Source organism: Rattus norvegicus, chromosome 14 (assembly GCF_036323735.1).
Source record: "Rattus norvegicus strain BN/NHsdMcwi chromosome 14, GRCr8, whole genome shotgun sequence".
In the NCBI taxonomy this organism is placed as follows: Eukaryota; Metazoa; Chordata; class Mammalia; order Rodentia; family Muridae; genus Rattus; species Rattus norvegicus.
Window position 1 is genome coordinate 33,022,740 of NC_086032.1, and position 14,242 is coordinate 33,036,981.

The 14,242-nt window shown below is 45.7% G+C and overlaps 1 long non-coding RNA gene across 1 annotated transcript; it reads right to left on the minus strand.

Annotated features, from left to right (window-relative positions):
* Nucleotides 1-1,349: 1,349 nt before the first annotated feature.
* Nucleotides 1,350-8,400, minus strand: LOC134481903 (uncharacterized). The gene is made up of 2 exons (XR_010057782.1): nt 8,124-8,400; nt 1,350-1,729 (listed from the first exon to the last, which is right to left on the minus strand). It is a non-coding gene; the product is annotated as an uncharacterized LOC134481903 (long non-coding RNA).
* Nucleotides 8,401-14,242: the final 5,842 nt, after the last annotated feature.

Genomic DNA, 14,242 nt, shown 5'->3' on the forward strand with positions numbered 1-14,242 from the left:
CAATTCAGTCAGACTTTCCTTGTACATTCCCATGAGGACCACGGAAATGCAATTTAATTTTTAAAACACTTCTGTCTTAGGTAGGGTTTCTACTGCTGCAATGAAACAAACACCATGACCAGAAGCAAGTTGGGGAGGAAAGAGTTTATTCAGCTTACACTTCCAGTTCATAGTCCATCATTAGAAGAAGTGAGGAAAGGAACTCAAAGTGGGCAGGATCCTGGAGGCAGGAGCGGATGCGGAAGCCATGGAAGGATGCTGCTTACTGGACTGTTCAGGTTTCTTATAGAACCTAGGACTACCAGCTCAGGGATGGCACCACCTACCATGGGCTGGATCCTCCCCCATGGATCACTAGTTGAGAAAATGCCACACAGCTGGGTCTCATGGAGGCATTTCCTCAAGGGAGGCTCCTTCCTCTGTGATAACTCCAGCTTGTGTCAAGTTGATACAAAACCAGCCAGTACAACTCCAGTATGGTATTATGACCTTAATGCAAAGGGTGGGGGAAGCCTCCTGCTGACTCTAACAAGTGTAGGCGTATTATACTGAGTCCTGGACAAAAACTTGAGTACCAGAAAATAAAAACATTCTATACAGGGGAACACTAGCTTCAGACTTATTTATGCCTCGTCAGGATCTCCAGCCTCAACTCTGAATGAGTGTACTTTAGTTTAACAACTGGCTCCAATGCAAAATGACTGTAAATTTAGATAGGCTGTTGAAAGCCTGAACATGACAGAGAAAAATTTATGGAGAAATTGGTCTTTCTATTAGCTTTCAAGGAGAGATAGATGGCTCACTCAAATAGCCTGTTTGAATGTGAAGCTTTGATGGAGAGCTTGAGTTAAGCTGGCTTCTCCAGCCCCCAAACAGTGCTGATTCATCCCTGACAAGAATCCTCCAAGGAGGAGCCTGCTATGAGGGAATGTGGGAGATGATGGAGACACTGAGCTGTCAGGCACCAGATGTCTTATGGGACTTAGGTGTGCACTTTGAATTTATAGATTGAGGGACACTGGGACTCCAAAGGCTACTGACTTGTTCTAGGTCATACTGCTAGTAAGTGGATAATCTGAACCCAAACCTGTTAGACCAGTGAGCTCTCCATCACTCAGGGCTTCTTTTCTGTTTTGTTTTTTAACGTGTATGATAATTTGCCTGCTTGTATGTACACGTGCCACATTTGGGCGTGATGCCTGTGAAGGCTGGAGGCATCAGATCCCCTGGAAGTAGAGCTACAGACATTTGTTAGCTACCAAGTGGGTGCTGGGAATTGAACTCTGTAATGGATTTTGATCCAGCAACATGGCTGCTCTGGTCAGGAATCACATCCAAAAAATATGATTGTAGACACTGTATACACCTTTAATCCCTCTGCCCGGAGTTCACACTTTTAATCCCAAATGATGAGGTCCAACTGAGGGGCAGACAAAATGAATCACAGAAAGATTTGACAGAATGAGTCAGAGGTAGGATGCACCCGACTCTCAGACAGGAAAGAGGGGCTACTTAAGAGCTGTGAGGAGAGAGGAGAGTTCCGTGCAGTTCAGTCCAGTGCAGTGGTGCTCAGTTTAGTTTGGAGCAGTCTAGTTGGAGTTCAGAGGCAGTCTTTCCACACAGAGCAATCCAGTCAGAAGCCGAGAGAACCCAGTTTGAATTAGTCAGGTGGGAGAGGAGTTTGAGCCAGGCAGCTGAGTCGAACCATACAGCCAGAGTCCAGAAAGAGCTAGAAACAATGAGTTTATTTAGAAGTAAGTCTCAGAGGCTGAAACACTACAGGCCTAGGTTAGCAGATGGAAGCTAAAATCTAAAGCCTTCAAGGTCTGGGCTTGCAGAAGTTTAGATTGAATGGAGGCTAGAAGCTTGAAGGTCTAGGCCTACGGGTAGTTAGATAGAAACACTCTCTGCTCTGCCTAAGCCATGTTTCCATAAAGCTCGGGTACAGCTCTCATCTCGTCCCTTCCTCTGAGAAAACAAAAACAACATTCACATTTATAGAACCCAAGTCCTTTACAAGAGTAGCAAGTGCTCTAAACTACCAAGCCATCTCTCCAGACTCATGTTACCTTTTAAAAGAGAATAACTATGATTGTGTGCATGTCGTGTGTGGGAACATAGTCCAGTGCATGCTACACTTCATGTGTAGAGGTCAGAGGATAACTTGTGAGAGTCCATTCTCTCCTTCCACTATGGTTTCCTGGATCTAGTAACTCAGGTCACCAGGCTTGCACACCAAGTGCATTTAGCCACCGAGTCATCTTAACAGTCTCAGCACTTGTCTTTTACTCAGAGAGCAGGATTATTGGAACTCAAGGAGTTTGAAAGAACCACTGTATTTGCTATATTCGTGTAAAAAAATTATATGGGCTCCACACCAGTGACCTTAAGAGCCAATATTCACACCATACAAATGATAAAAGGGATCATTAACCCCTCATGTTGTGCGTGCAGAGGGAAGTGATGGTCACAGCTTGTGGCAGGAGCCATAACTCGTCATCTGAATTTCTATATTCTTCCCTGGAAAACAACGGATCTAATCTTCCCATCATCCCTCGTGGCTTTGCAACTGAGTTTGAGCCAAGGAAGGGGTGAACGTGATGATGTCACTAGGCTAGTACATGACCTGGGAAATAAAGGTGACGAAAGGTGACGGGGCTGCCATCTCCTCGTGCCTAATACATCGAAAGTCCCCTTGAGAGCAGGCATGTAAGCAAGAAATAACCTAGCATACCAGATTGAAATTATGGCAGAACCAGATTTAGTCTGTTATTGTAGCTTGTTCTAGTGTACCCTAGCTAATACTGACTCAAACACTTCCTTCCACACTTGAGTGTGGCATGACATTGTTCCTTATGCATAACTATGGATGGCAAGAAGGTGGGTTGGAGTACCAAGGAGGGAAGGATCTGTGACTGGAGATCTGAGTCTGGGATTGCTAGCAGTGACATGTTCTCCGAGTTCCACAGACTAGCACAATGGTGCCCTGCATTAGCAGGTTAGAGTTTGTACCTCCACTTGACCATTGGTTTCCTCCCCTGTGCAAGGAGGATGTCAAAGAACAAGATGCTCAAGGTCCCTGCCAGTTACAAAAGATGTGTCTATACTCCATACCACGATTAGACATAGCCAAAGAAGGAAACAGGATCTTGTAGGGCTGGTATTCAGCTTGAACTGGGTTCTAGGCTAAGATTACCCACAACCCTTACTGGGAGTCATATTGGTCTTCTGGGTAGGTGCTCTGAGTATCATCCTTGGATTTTGCTGACAGAAGTCAAATTTAGACATCTCTCTAGCTCCCCATTATGAGATGTGGGGTGGGGGGGAGTGGACAAACCAGGGTGTTCTGAATTTCAGATTGGAGGGGTTTCAGTTCTGAGGTGCAAATAAATGTCATAGAAAAATGGGTACTGTCTTTGTTAATGGCCTATTGCTGTGAAGAGACACCATGACCACAACAAATCTTAGAAAAGAAAACATTTAGTTAGTGCCTGCTCATAGTTTCAGAGGTTTAGTTCATTGTCACCATGGCCGTGAGAGTGTCCCATCTGTGTCACTGTCTTAGCTGGGGTTGAGTGGCTTAAGCAGTCATTATCATTTTCTGGTCTAGAGGCTGGACAGTCTAAGACCAAGGCCTTAGCAGATTTGGTTTCTGTGGATGGCCCTCTGAGCTCAGAGATGACTGACTTCTACAGTACCTTCACATGGTCGGCGAGGGAATTCTCTCTGGTGTCTTTACAGTTTGCTAACCGTGTTCTCATGATTCCAGCTTCACGATGGAGCTCCACCTCAGATAACCATTTCTTCAGGGGAGAGGCTTCGGTGTGCTTTCCAGTCTCTGTCTATAATTCTCTCCTCTTTCTCTGTCTGTCTTACTCTCTTTGTCTCTGTCTTGCTCTCCAACCTCATTATGTAGCATTGGCTGTCCTGAAACGTGCCTGGCCTTGAACTTACAGAATGCCATCTGCCTCTGTCTCCTGAATGCTAGGATTAACAGTATGCACTACCATGCAGGTCACACAATCATTTTTCTCTTTTCTATTCCCTTCTTTACTTTCCTACCTTCCTTCCCCTTAAGAAGATCATATGAAAGTAAAGCAGCCACTCTGAAGACAGAAGAGTAAGCCAAGTCATTTCCTTTCCTTTTGCACATATGGGCATTTTGCTTTGCGCATATATATATATATATATATATATATATATATATATATATATATATATATGCCTGTGCAGTTGTGCAGTATGTGAATGCCTGGGACCACTGGAGGCCAGAAGGGGGAATTGGATCCCTTAGGACTAGAGTTATAGATGGTTGTGAGTCACCATGTAGGTGCTGGGAATTGAACCCAAGTCCTCTGGAAGAACAGTCAGTGCTCTTAACCACTGAGTCGTTGATCTAGTCCCAAGCCCTGTCTTTTTTGTAAGCACCCAAGGGAATATAAGCTGTTGTCTCTAGAAGAAAGCATTCCTTCTCAGAAGGGGAGCGTGTGTGTAACCTAGGTCCATGCGACTTGGCCATTTGAACCTGTACTCCATGCCTTAAACCCTGACATTGGCCTCCGGGGCCCAGGGTAAGTCTGGGTGGGTGTGTGCTACTCACTTACTCAACTTCCTTCTTATTCTACAGTGAATGGGCAAAGACTTGCCACCCTTTATGTCAGCCAAGTTCTGCCGCACAGATTTGGTGTAGTCAGGTGTAGGAGCACTCAATCCACAGCCCTACCTTTGGATGACTATTCAGGTTCAGACATTCGCCCTTGATAAACAAACTTCTGGCTCTGAGTGTTTCCCTGGGCTATGGCTCCCACTGACGGTCACACCAGCAGCTCAAACCCTGCCTCACTCTCAGAGCCCCATGTTAACAGATTCCCTGTGGTGATTTGAATATGCTTGGCCCAGGGAGTGGAAAATTTGGAGGTATGGCCTTGTTGGAGTAGGTGTGTCACTGGGAGCATGGGCTTTAAGACCCTCATCCTAACCACATGGGAACTTGTCTTCTTCTGGCGGCCTTCAGATGAAGATGTAGAACTCTCAGCTCCTCATGCACCATGCCTGCCTGGACGCTCCCATGCTCCTACCTTGATGATCATGGACTAAACCTCTGTAAGCCAGCCCCAGTTAAATGTCCTTATAAAATCTGCCTTGGTCATGGTGTCTGTTCACAGCAATAACTAAGACACTCTCCCAAATCATTCTTCTTAAAAGCAAACTTCAAACTTTTCCAAAGAGAACCTATTCCTGTGGGCTCTTTTCTACCTACTGGTTACCTCTCAGTCCACACCATGACAGACACTGCCTTTGAATGTCAGAACCACTCGAATAATACTATTCATTAATAATACATTTAAACATAATTAATATATTAATATATGCCATGTACTCTATAGTGTATATTAATATAAAATACTATTTGGCAATAATCCTATAATTGGCATTGACTGGGCAGACCACTCTTTGCAGTCACTGTCCCACTTAATGGTTTGCAACCCTCTAAAGATGGACTGGGGTTAATCACAGGAAGCCACAGCTCAGCAGCATCCGTATTCCCCAAGGAGGATGGAGGGGTTCACTGGCTATTATTTTAAATCCCAGCTCCTTCCCTTCCTACTTGAGCTCTGACATTAGGTAAGCCACACAGCCTTACTCCCTGGTTTGTGAAATGCTGTGGAAAGGGTTGCCTATCTCACAAGGACACCGAGGATAGCAAGAGCAGTTAGACTAGAAGAGGCTCCCTCGAAGGATCTCTCGCTGAGTCGGCCATGACAACACAGGGCTCTCTCGAGCCTTCCTGGTACTCTGTCCGCTCCAGTCATAAGAACACCAGCTCACTGTTCGAGCCACACTAGTTTCAGTGGGAAAGACTAACACAAAGAGTCTGATGCAGTCTCACTCTGGAGAGGCAGGCTTGTGTGTGTCTGCAGCAGGCCTCCCTGAAATCATTACTGTGTGTTTTGCAAGTGAGTTGCTCCTTCTTTCTATAACGCAGAAGCTTCATCAATTCTCATCATTTCTTTTTTTTTTTTTTTTTTTTTTTTCGGAGCTGAGGACTGAACCCAGGGCCTTGTGCTTGCTAGGCAAGCGCTCTACCACTGAGCTAAATCCTCAACCCCAATTCTCATCCTTTCATAACCTCCCTTTCCTCTTGTGATACAGACCAAAGGCAGTTTCTCCTGATTTTCATGGACTTTTTCCTCCTATTGAATGGCTTCTGTTGACCAAAGTCAACCAAGGGCACATGGATTCTGGCACATGTGTCCCTGACTTCTGACCATGCAGTGTCTCTGGAGAAGCCAAGACTCCCATCAGTTCAAATGTCTGTGTCTTCCTTGCTTACAGGCATTCTGAGTTCCACGATAGGTCTTCCTTTTGGGGGTTCTCTGAGGGGCCCCACGTTCATTCTTTCCCAACAGACTCACATTCCCACAGCAGGCTCAGATCCCATCACTGGTGAATGCCTTTGCTTTTCCTAGCACAATGCTCAAATCTCTCTGGAGGTTCAGATCTGGCCCACAGAACGCTTTGTTTGGAACGCACCACCTTCTAAATCAGATATAGCTAGGATTTCAAATGTGTTCTTCCACATAAATTTGCAGACCTTGCAATGCTGGGTCCCTCAGCATCAAAAGTTCCTAACGAGCTGAAGCCACAGAAGCCTGCTCTTTACACGGCCCCTCCCCCTCTTGTTCTCTTCCCCAACCAAGACACAAGCCCTCGGTGGACAGTGAGTGAACTGTGCTTGTTGGCCTTCAGGACCTGTACCTTCTGTTCTGGTCCCTGCCGGAGTGAGGATTTTAAACTACGCTGTCATTCTGCGGATGGGAGGAGTCCATAAGAGGTCCTCGGATGCCTCTCGGCTCAGATACAGTCTTCCTTGCTTTACTCTTGGCTCTCTGCAGACCCTACCATCTTCTACGAGATGTTCACTGTGGTGCTGACGGCCTCTGGTGGGCAAAAAGGCTGCCCCACTAAACAACTCAAGTCCTCATATCAGTTAATCAAACCTAGGGCCCCTGATGATACACTCTGGAAACACTCCCAGAGGACATTATCCATGGTATTTGGAGAAGGGTCGCAGTTTCTTTCATATTTATTTGATAACTCTGGGCTTTTACAACATAAATCCAATGTCTTTGCTAAATTTGATGTCCTGCTATAAGGCCAAGGGGTTTAGAAAGAGGAGACAGCAGGAAATGGAGAAGGCTAAAGCGTTATAGGGAATTCGAAGTTCACACGACTGATGCCCCCTAATTTCCCTATGAAAATAGCTATGACTGTGGTTGCTATGCGCTCCTTCTAACACAGCGCTCTGACCTCCGTGAGCTTGTGGATAAGGTATAGAGGATGTGGGTTTCAGGAAGCCCATGGTCTCATAGCCAGGCCTCTAGAGAGGTGTGGGCATGAAGCACATGCTTCCCTTCTTGGCATGCAGATGTCAGGTCGTGTGAGGGGTTCCACACTGACTCTGCAGTACAGAGAAAGGTTTCCCCTCCCTCAACGTAGCAACAAAGGAAATGTCTGGGTGAATTCAGCTATTTAGAAATCTGTCTTAGGTTCTGCTCACCCAAGAGGCGGCCATCATCCAGAGCAAACAAAAAGCCCAGAGAGGGTTTTGTGACTGCCAGGGCTCTGGGACTGGATGTTTTGGGGGGTTCATCAGCTTTATGCAAATAGGTCTGAGCCTGCCACAAATGATATTTTCTTTTTCTGTTGTGCTCCATGCTGGCAGTCCTGAGTCCTGATCTCATTACCTCCTGGATACTCAAAACCTTCTATTTGAAAACATCTATTGTGTGGTCTCAGAAATTGCCTCCAGGCGAAACTGCCACCAGGATAGCAATTTGCATGTTCTTGTTCCTCCCTGCTGACCCAGCTGTGAAAGGGGACAGCTGGGGACTGCTCCTGGCTTCCAGTAGAAAAAGGAATGAGCTCCTTAGGTGGAAGAATCTTTTTTTTTTCCTGTCTCTTATTTTGGACTCTGCTTGGTCAGCTAGGAAGCCCTTAGCAGTCAGTACTTTCCCAGAGGACTCTCAGACTCTGTTGGAGGCTGAAACTTTTCTTTCTTGGATTGTCCTTCACTTGTCCCAGTGAAGACTTCTTCCCAATTTCTCTTTTGCCAATCATACCTCTTCTGGTAATTGTTCTCTGGACCACCTTCCTCACCCAGGTGAGCTGGAGACTTCCCGTCTGTCTTCCCATTTTCTTTGATGTTAGGTGCTAGGACAGTTTGCTTAGAATGGGTGTGCATGTATGTGTGTTCTCCTGTGTGCGCATGTGTGTATGTGTGTGTACATGTGTATGTGTATGTGTGAGCATGTGCTGTGTGTGCATGTGTGTATGTGTGTGTACATGTATGTGTGTGTGTGTGAACATGTCTGTGTGTGTATGTGTGTGTGTGTGTGTGTATCCTAAAAGAGACTTGGGTCAGCAGGTCTTGGTTCATGTCTTCTGTGATGCCTGGTTTCCTAGGAAACAGACTTGTGGCAGGACAAGTATGGTCATAAAGGGCCATGGAGGAAACCCAAAGAGTTCACAAGAGGTAGTGAGGTAGTGAGGTGGGAGAGGTGAGGATGGGGCAGGATCAAGGTCATTTGTCAGGGGTTACACAGTAGCAGGATTTCAAAGGGTCAGATAGGATTCCCAGTCAGGCAAGTGGGAAAATGTACTACGATCAGAGATAACAGCATCCTGAGCTCACAGTACGTTTATTGAGCAGCTACTATGTGCTGGATCAATTCAGGTCTTCTCTGTTTGGAGCTTACCTTTTAGCAAGGAAAGGCAAATAATCTCGAACTTAAAACAAAGCAAATGTGAAGCTGAGGATGGTGGTGGACACCTGTGATCTCTGCGCTCTGGAGGCAGAGCGAAGATCGCTAGGTCTGAGGCCAGCCTGGCGACATAGTGGGAGTCTATCTCCAAAACCAGAACAAAACAAGTGCTAAAATCACAGAACCAAGTTGTTTAAAAAAATTATATATAGGGGCTAGAGAGATGGCTCAGCAGTTAAGAGTACTAGTCGCTCTTCCAGGGGACCCGGGTTCAGTTCCTAGTATCCATATAGCAGCTTACAACAATGTTTTATATACATATACATTACACATACACATATACATATTAATGTGTTTATAAAAAGATAAAGGTGGGCATATGTTCTATGGAGGCGTGTTGAGGTATGGGGAAGGGGGTGCCTCAGTGGGCCCATGCTGAGTCATCCTCTCCCCCGAGGGAACCAGCCACATAATGGTATAAAATAGAGTTTATTTAGGACATGGGGAGGGGAGTCAAGAGGGTAGTAGGGGCAGAGAAAGGCAGAGAGAGAGACAGAGAGAGAGAGACAGAGAGAGAGAGACAGAGAGAGAGAGACAGAGAGAGAGAGGAGGAGGAGGAGGAAGAGGAGGAGGAGAGAAGGGAAGGAAGGGTAGGGAAGGGGGAGGGGGAGGGGAGGGGGAAGGGAAGGGGAAGAGGAGAGAGGAGAGGAGAGAAGAGAAGAGAAGAGAAGAGAAGAGAAGAGAAGAGAAGAGAAGAGAAGTAGAGGTCGGCCATGAGCACGGGTGGAGAGAGATGGGGGAAGGGAAGGCAAGAACAAGAACAAGAGAACAAGGAGGGGCAAGCAGTCCCTTTTATAGTGAGTCAGGCATACCTGGCTATTGCCAGGTAACTGTGGGGCGGAGCTTAGACAGAATGCTAACACACACAAACACACACACACACACACACATATATGTATGTATAAAATATACACATACACATATACACACATGCATATGTATATATGTATATATGACATTATATATCCCATACAATATACATATATATGAGACAGCCACTGCAAAGCTCCAGACAGAGATCTGTGTGTTGTGTTTAGGGTGGGCATGGCGAGACCTGTGGCTGGCCTGTGAGTTAGGAAAGGCGGAGACAGTAGGAGGAGGAGGAGGTTTTGTTTTGTTTTCTATTACATGTGCCACCCTTCCAGCTAACAACTCATAAATACTGAGGACCGCGGCAAGTTCAGTTGATCAGGCAAGATTCTGTGCTCTGGCAGACTCCTCCTGCTCAGTTTAGGGGAGCCTGACTCTGGCTTTCAATGCTCTGGCAGACTAATCTTGCTTGCACCCAATTAATTCCAGACAGCCTGCAGGGAGAAGACAAGTGTGCCAGCATGCGTCTGCCATGGCTTTCCTTTCTGTTGTCTCCAGTTGCAGAGATAGGCGGATCCTGGTCTTGAGCACACTGGCTTTGAAGACTCTCGGAGCAACACATTCCCAGTGTTTGTTGGTCCTGACCTCTCATTCTCCAGCTGCTCCTGGACAATTAGAGAACTCAGAGACTCAGACACGAGTGGTTTAGATGATAGGACATAGGGGAGGAAGAAGACTGGAAGCGGGTATGGACCAGATGGGGCAGAGAACCCTGGAAAAGACTCTGCAATTGAGAGCTCTGACTGCTGAAGGAAGGCAGGGCAGTACCCGGGGTGCACAGGGCTGGGGCGAGGGGGAGTCTGGCAATAAAAGGACAGATCTGACAGCTCTTTGCAAAACAAAAGCCAAAGTGTTTTTGCTATTTTTCTGGATACAAGAGCTGAAGAGAGGCACTTGAGATGTGTCTGGGTTTGGACTCAAGGGACTGGTTAGGATAGTGAGGCTGAATGAGGAAACGAAGTGAGAGAGCAGTCAGGTGCAGAGAGAGAAGAGCTTCCACAAGGTCCCTCAGGGATGTACTGCGTTCCCAACTATGCATCCAGTAAGGGCATGGATAAGGGGACTCGAGAAAACCAATGTATCTGAACACTGTTGTGTCGCAAGCACCCTATTGCGTGCCTGCATATGTGTTTTCATTTGAGAAACCCTACAAGTAGGTATTCCTACAGGTGTTTTACAAGAAATGTGAGATTCACTGATGATTTATTTACCTGAGCTTATCAGGAAACAAAACCAAGGGCAGGGGTTCAAACTCAACCTCATACCTTTCTATAATCCTGGTATTAATCAGTCAGTCAGACCTGGAAGTGAAAGTTTATCAATCTAGTGCCGCCATCGTGAGTTGCTGTCTTTAGATTCCTTTGCCTACAAGAAAATAAATCTGTGGGGCCAAAGGCCAGTCTGTATTCTTTGCACACTTGCTGGTAATGAATGGGGTAACCTGGGGTAGGCTTGAAAACTTGTCTTCTCTGCTTCTTCTGTCATTAGCACGCAAACGGCACGAGCTCTTCTCAGCCCTTCTCTGGTGTAACCGATCATTGTTCACGGGCTCTGACTATACTCAATGCTTTTCAGGGCTGTGTCTGTTTCCCAGGCAGCTACTGTAATGAAGAACCAAGAGACCAACAAAGGATTCTGTTGAAGTTCTGGGGACTTGTGATCTGAAGTCAAGATGTCAGCAAGACTGCTTGCTCTGGAGCTTCCGAGAGAGAGAATCTTGTCCGTGTCTCTCCGTTTCTGGTGGCTTCCGACATGACACAGTTTCCAGAGACATTGTTCCAAGCCTTCATGTAGATACTAAATCCCTGTTCTCTGGCCTTTAAGTCTCCCTCTGTTCCTTTTATAAGAACACTAACCATTGTGTTTTGAATACAGTCTATATTCAAGGGTGATGTTTTCTTAAGATCCCTAATTCAGTTGTATCTTCATAGACTTGTTGCAAATTAGGTCGGTCATTGTCAGAGGTTCTCTCTCTGAGGGGGCTGATCATTCCTGCCAACAGGGAGATAGATAGAGCCTTGGTTTCACTGAATTTGAAAGTGAGAAACTGAGGCAGGAAGGATGAGAGGCACACTTATATGACCCTTCCAGAGGATAGTAGATCCAGACTTCAAATCTGGAGAGCCAGTTTCTAAGAATTTACTTTACACCCATGCTTTTTCAAGTCAGAGGCCATGACTGAATTTATGGGAACTTCTCCAGCTCCCTCTGCCCACCAGCAGAAACTCTTGACAAGGTAACATAGTCAAGAAACTGAGCACATCCTTCCTTGTCAGGTGAGAGAATGTGTTCTCCCCAAATAAAAGGGGAGAGGGCAGTGGGCTAGGCCCTGGAGGGAAGGGGAGCTTGGGGTGTCCTTAGCTCACAGCAAAGAGATAGCCACTGTTTGTTCAAACACCCTAGCAATGTTGCCTAGAATATTCTGGTAGCCAGAGCTTAGTCCTCATGCTTAGTCCTCATGCTTAGTCCTCATGCTTAGTCCTCATGCTTAGTCCCCATACTTAGTGCTTATACTTAGTCCTCATGCTTAGTCCTCATACTTAGTCTCTATGCTTAGTCTGTAGCTTGGTGGATTCTATTTGCTGAGGAATGAGTATGGTTCCTGGCAGGTAAAAAATGGGGAGACAATTCCTTTCTGCATCCAAGGGAAATCACTGGATTTTATAAATAACTCCTCTTCGAACTCTCAAGTCTTCTCCCCTTATTTGAGTCCCACCCAGCCCCTGAAGCAGTGCAGAGAGCTGGGTTGTCTCCTGAACATTGATCCTCAGCACTGAGCTGCAGGGGCCCTCCTCACTGCAGCCCTCAGCTCAACTATTCCACAACCCCAGCAGCTGGGAGATAAAAGCGATTCTCACCAGCCTACAGTTGCTATTATATTAAATCTCTAAATGCCCTGGGTCTGAGTCCAGCAACACATTTTTCTAAGCGTTTGGGACTGAGTAGGTAAATGCAGGGGTCATGGCATGAAAAGTCTACAGTATTCTATCACCAGTAGCCCAGCTCGTTCTGCCCCTGCCTTGCTCCGGTTGATTCTTTTTTCTCTGGCATTTCAGGCTTAGTGACGGTCTTGAATGTGACAAGTGGGATTAGTTTAGGAAGGCGGTTTTGCAGATCTAGATTAAATGCAGAAATGTATATAAAAATAGTATTTTTCCACTATTTTATACTTTTTGTAAGGAATGGAAACAATATTATATGCACGAATTTGCTTATAGTTTTTGATAGAGAAACATAAGCAGAATAAACAGACACCTAAAGATAATTCCTTCTTTGGGGAGAGGGAGGTTGAGAGAATAAGATGTGGGAGATGGGGCTGGAAGCCGGCTCTCTCAATGTGCTTATATCTCACTGTTTGGGCTTTGGAACAATGTAAGCTTTTTAGATTTTAAGAAATCTGTAAAGTGAGTTCCTAAAACAATATAACAACCTGGGACAGATGAACTTGATCCTATGCCCAGTTGGTGACAGAGAACAGAGTAGACAGTTACTTCTAATAAGTTAACCAGCTCTCCTGAGGTGCCCAGGACTATTTGTGTTGTAACCTTGATCCAGGCAAATCTCTCATTACTGGATGATCCAGGACAGTTTGTCTCTCTCACAGATAATCATCACAGTTTGGTCATGCAGCTCTCTGAAGAGCACACGAATGACAAGAAAACCACACAGAAATATCTAACCGCACCCAACACCACTGGGGGATGCTTCATGTTTTACTGGGGTACTGCTATCATATGCACATTTTAGAGTGTATGAGAGGAAAGCAATTATGTTAACATGTTTAAGAACCAAGGCTCGGGGGGCTGGGGATTTAGCTCAGTGGCAGAGCGCTTACCTAGGAAGCGCAAGGCCCTGGGTTCGGTCCCCAGCTCCGAAAAAAAAGAACCAAAAAAAAAAAAAAAAAAAGAACCAAGGCTCGGTATATGAGAAAAAGATAAAATCGAAGAAGCTCTGGAAATTTTGAAGGCGCCATCATGGACACATGATCTGACATGTGTCCTCCCTTAAGGCACTGAAAAGTCCAGAATCAAGGTGGCCTAGCAGCAGCGACTTAACTCTTAGAACAGAGCCTTCGAATGTCCACTCCTGCTTAAAAGGACTCAGAGGAATGGCTTCTTACACATCTAGGGCACAAATATACAAGATGAAGCTGGACTCTTACTGTTTCCAAAGCAAGAGTGCAATCAAAGACTGGCTGTCACGACAAAAGGACACTGCCATTCAGTCTGGGGACGCTAAAGCTAGTCAGAGATAAGCAATTTGAACACCAAAAGGAAAAATGGATGGCCACAGATTGAAAACGCTAAGAATATAAACATTACGAGCATATATGACGCTAACAATCAAAGCCACGTTTCTTTGGTAACTCCTCAGGGCAACAAACCATCACTTTGGAAATAAAGGCACAGAGTTGAATGGTTTTTATCACCTCTGCTGTTCTTTCTACAACAATTAAACGGTTGATGAGAAGAAAAAATCTTTCTTGAAGAATAACAGCTTCAAAATTCAAAGAAGTGAAGGGATCAATCCTTTGGGCTCCCCCACAC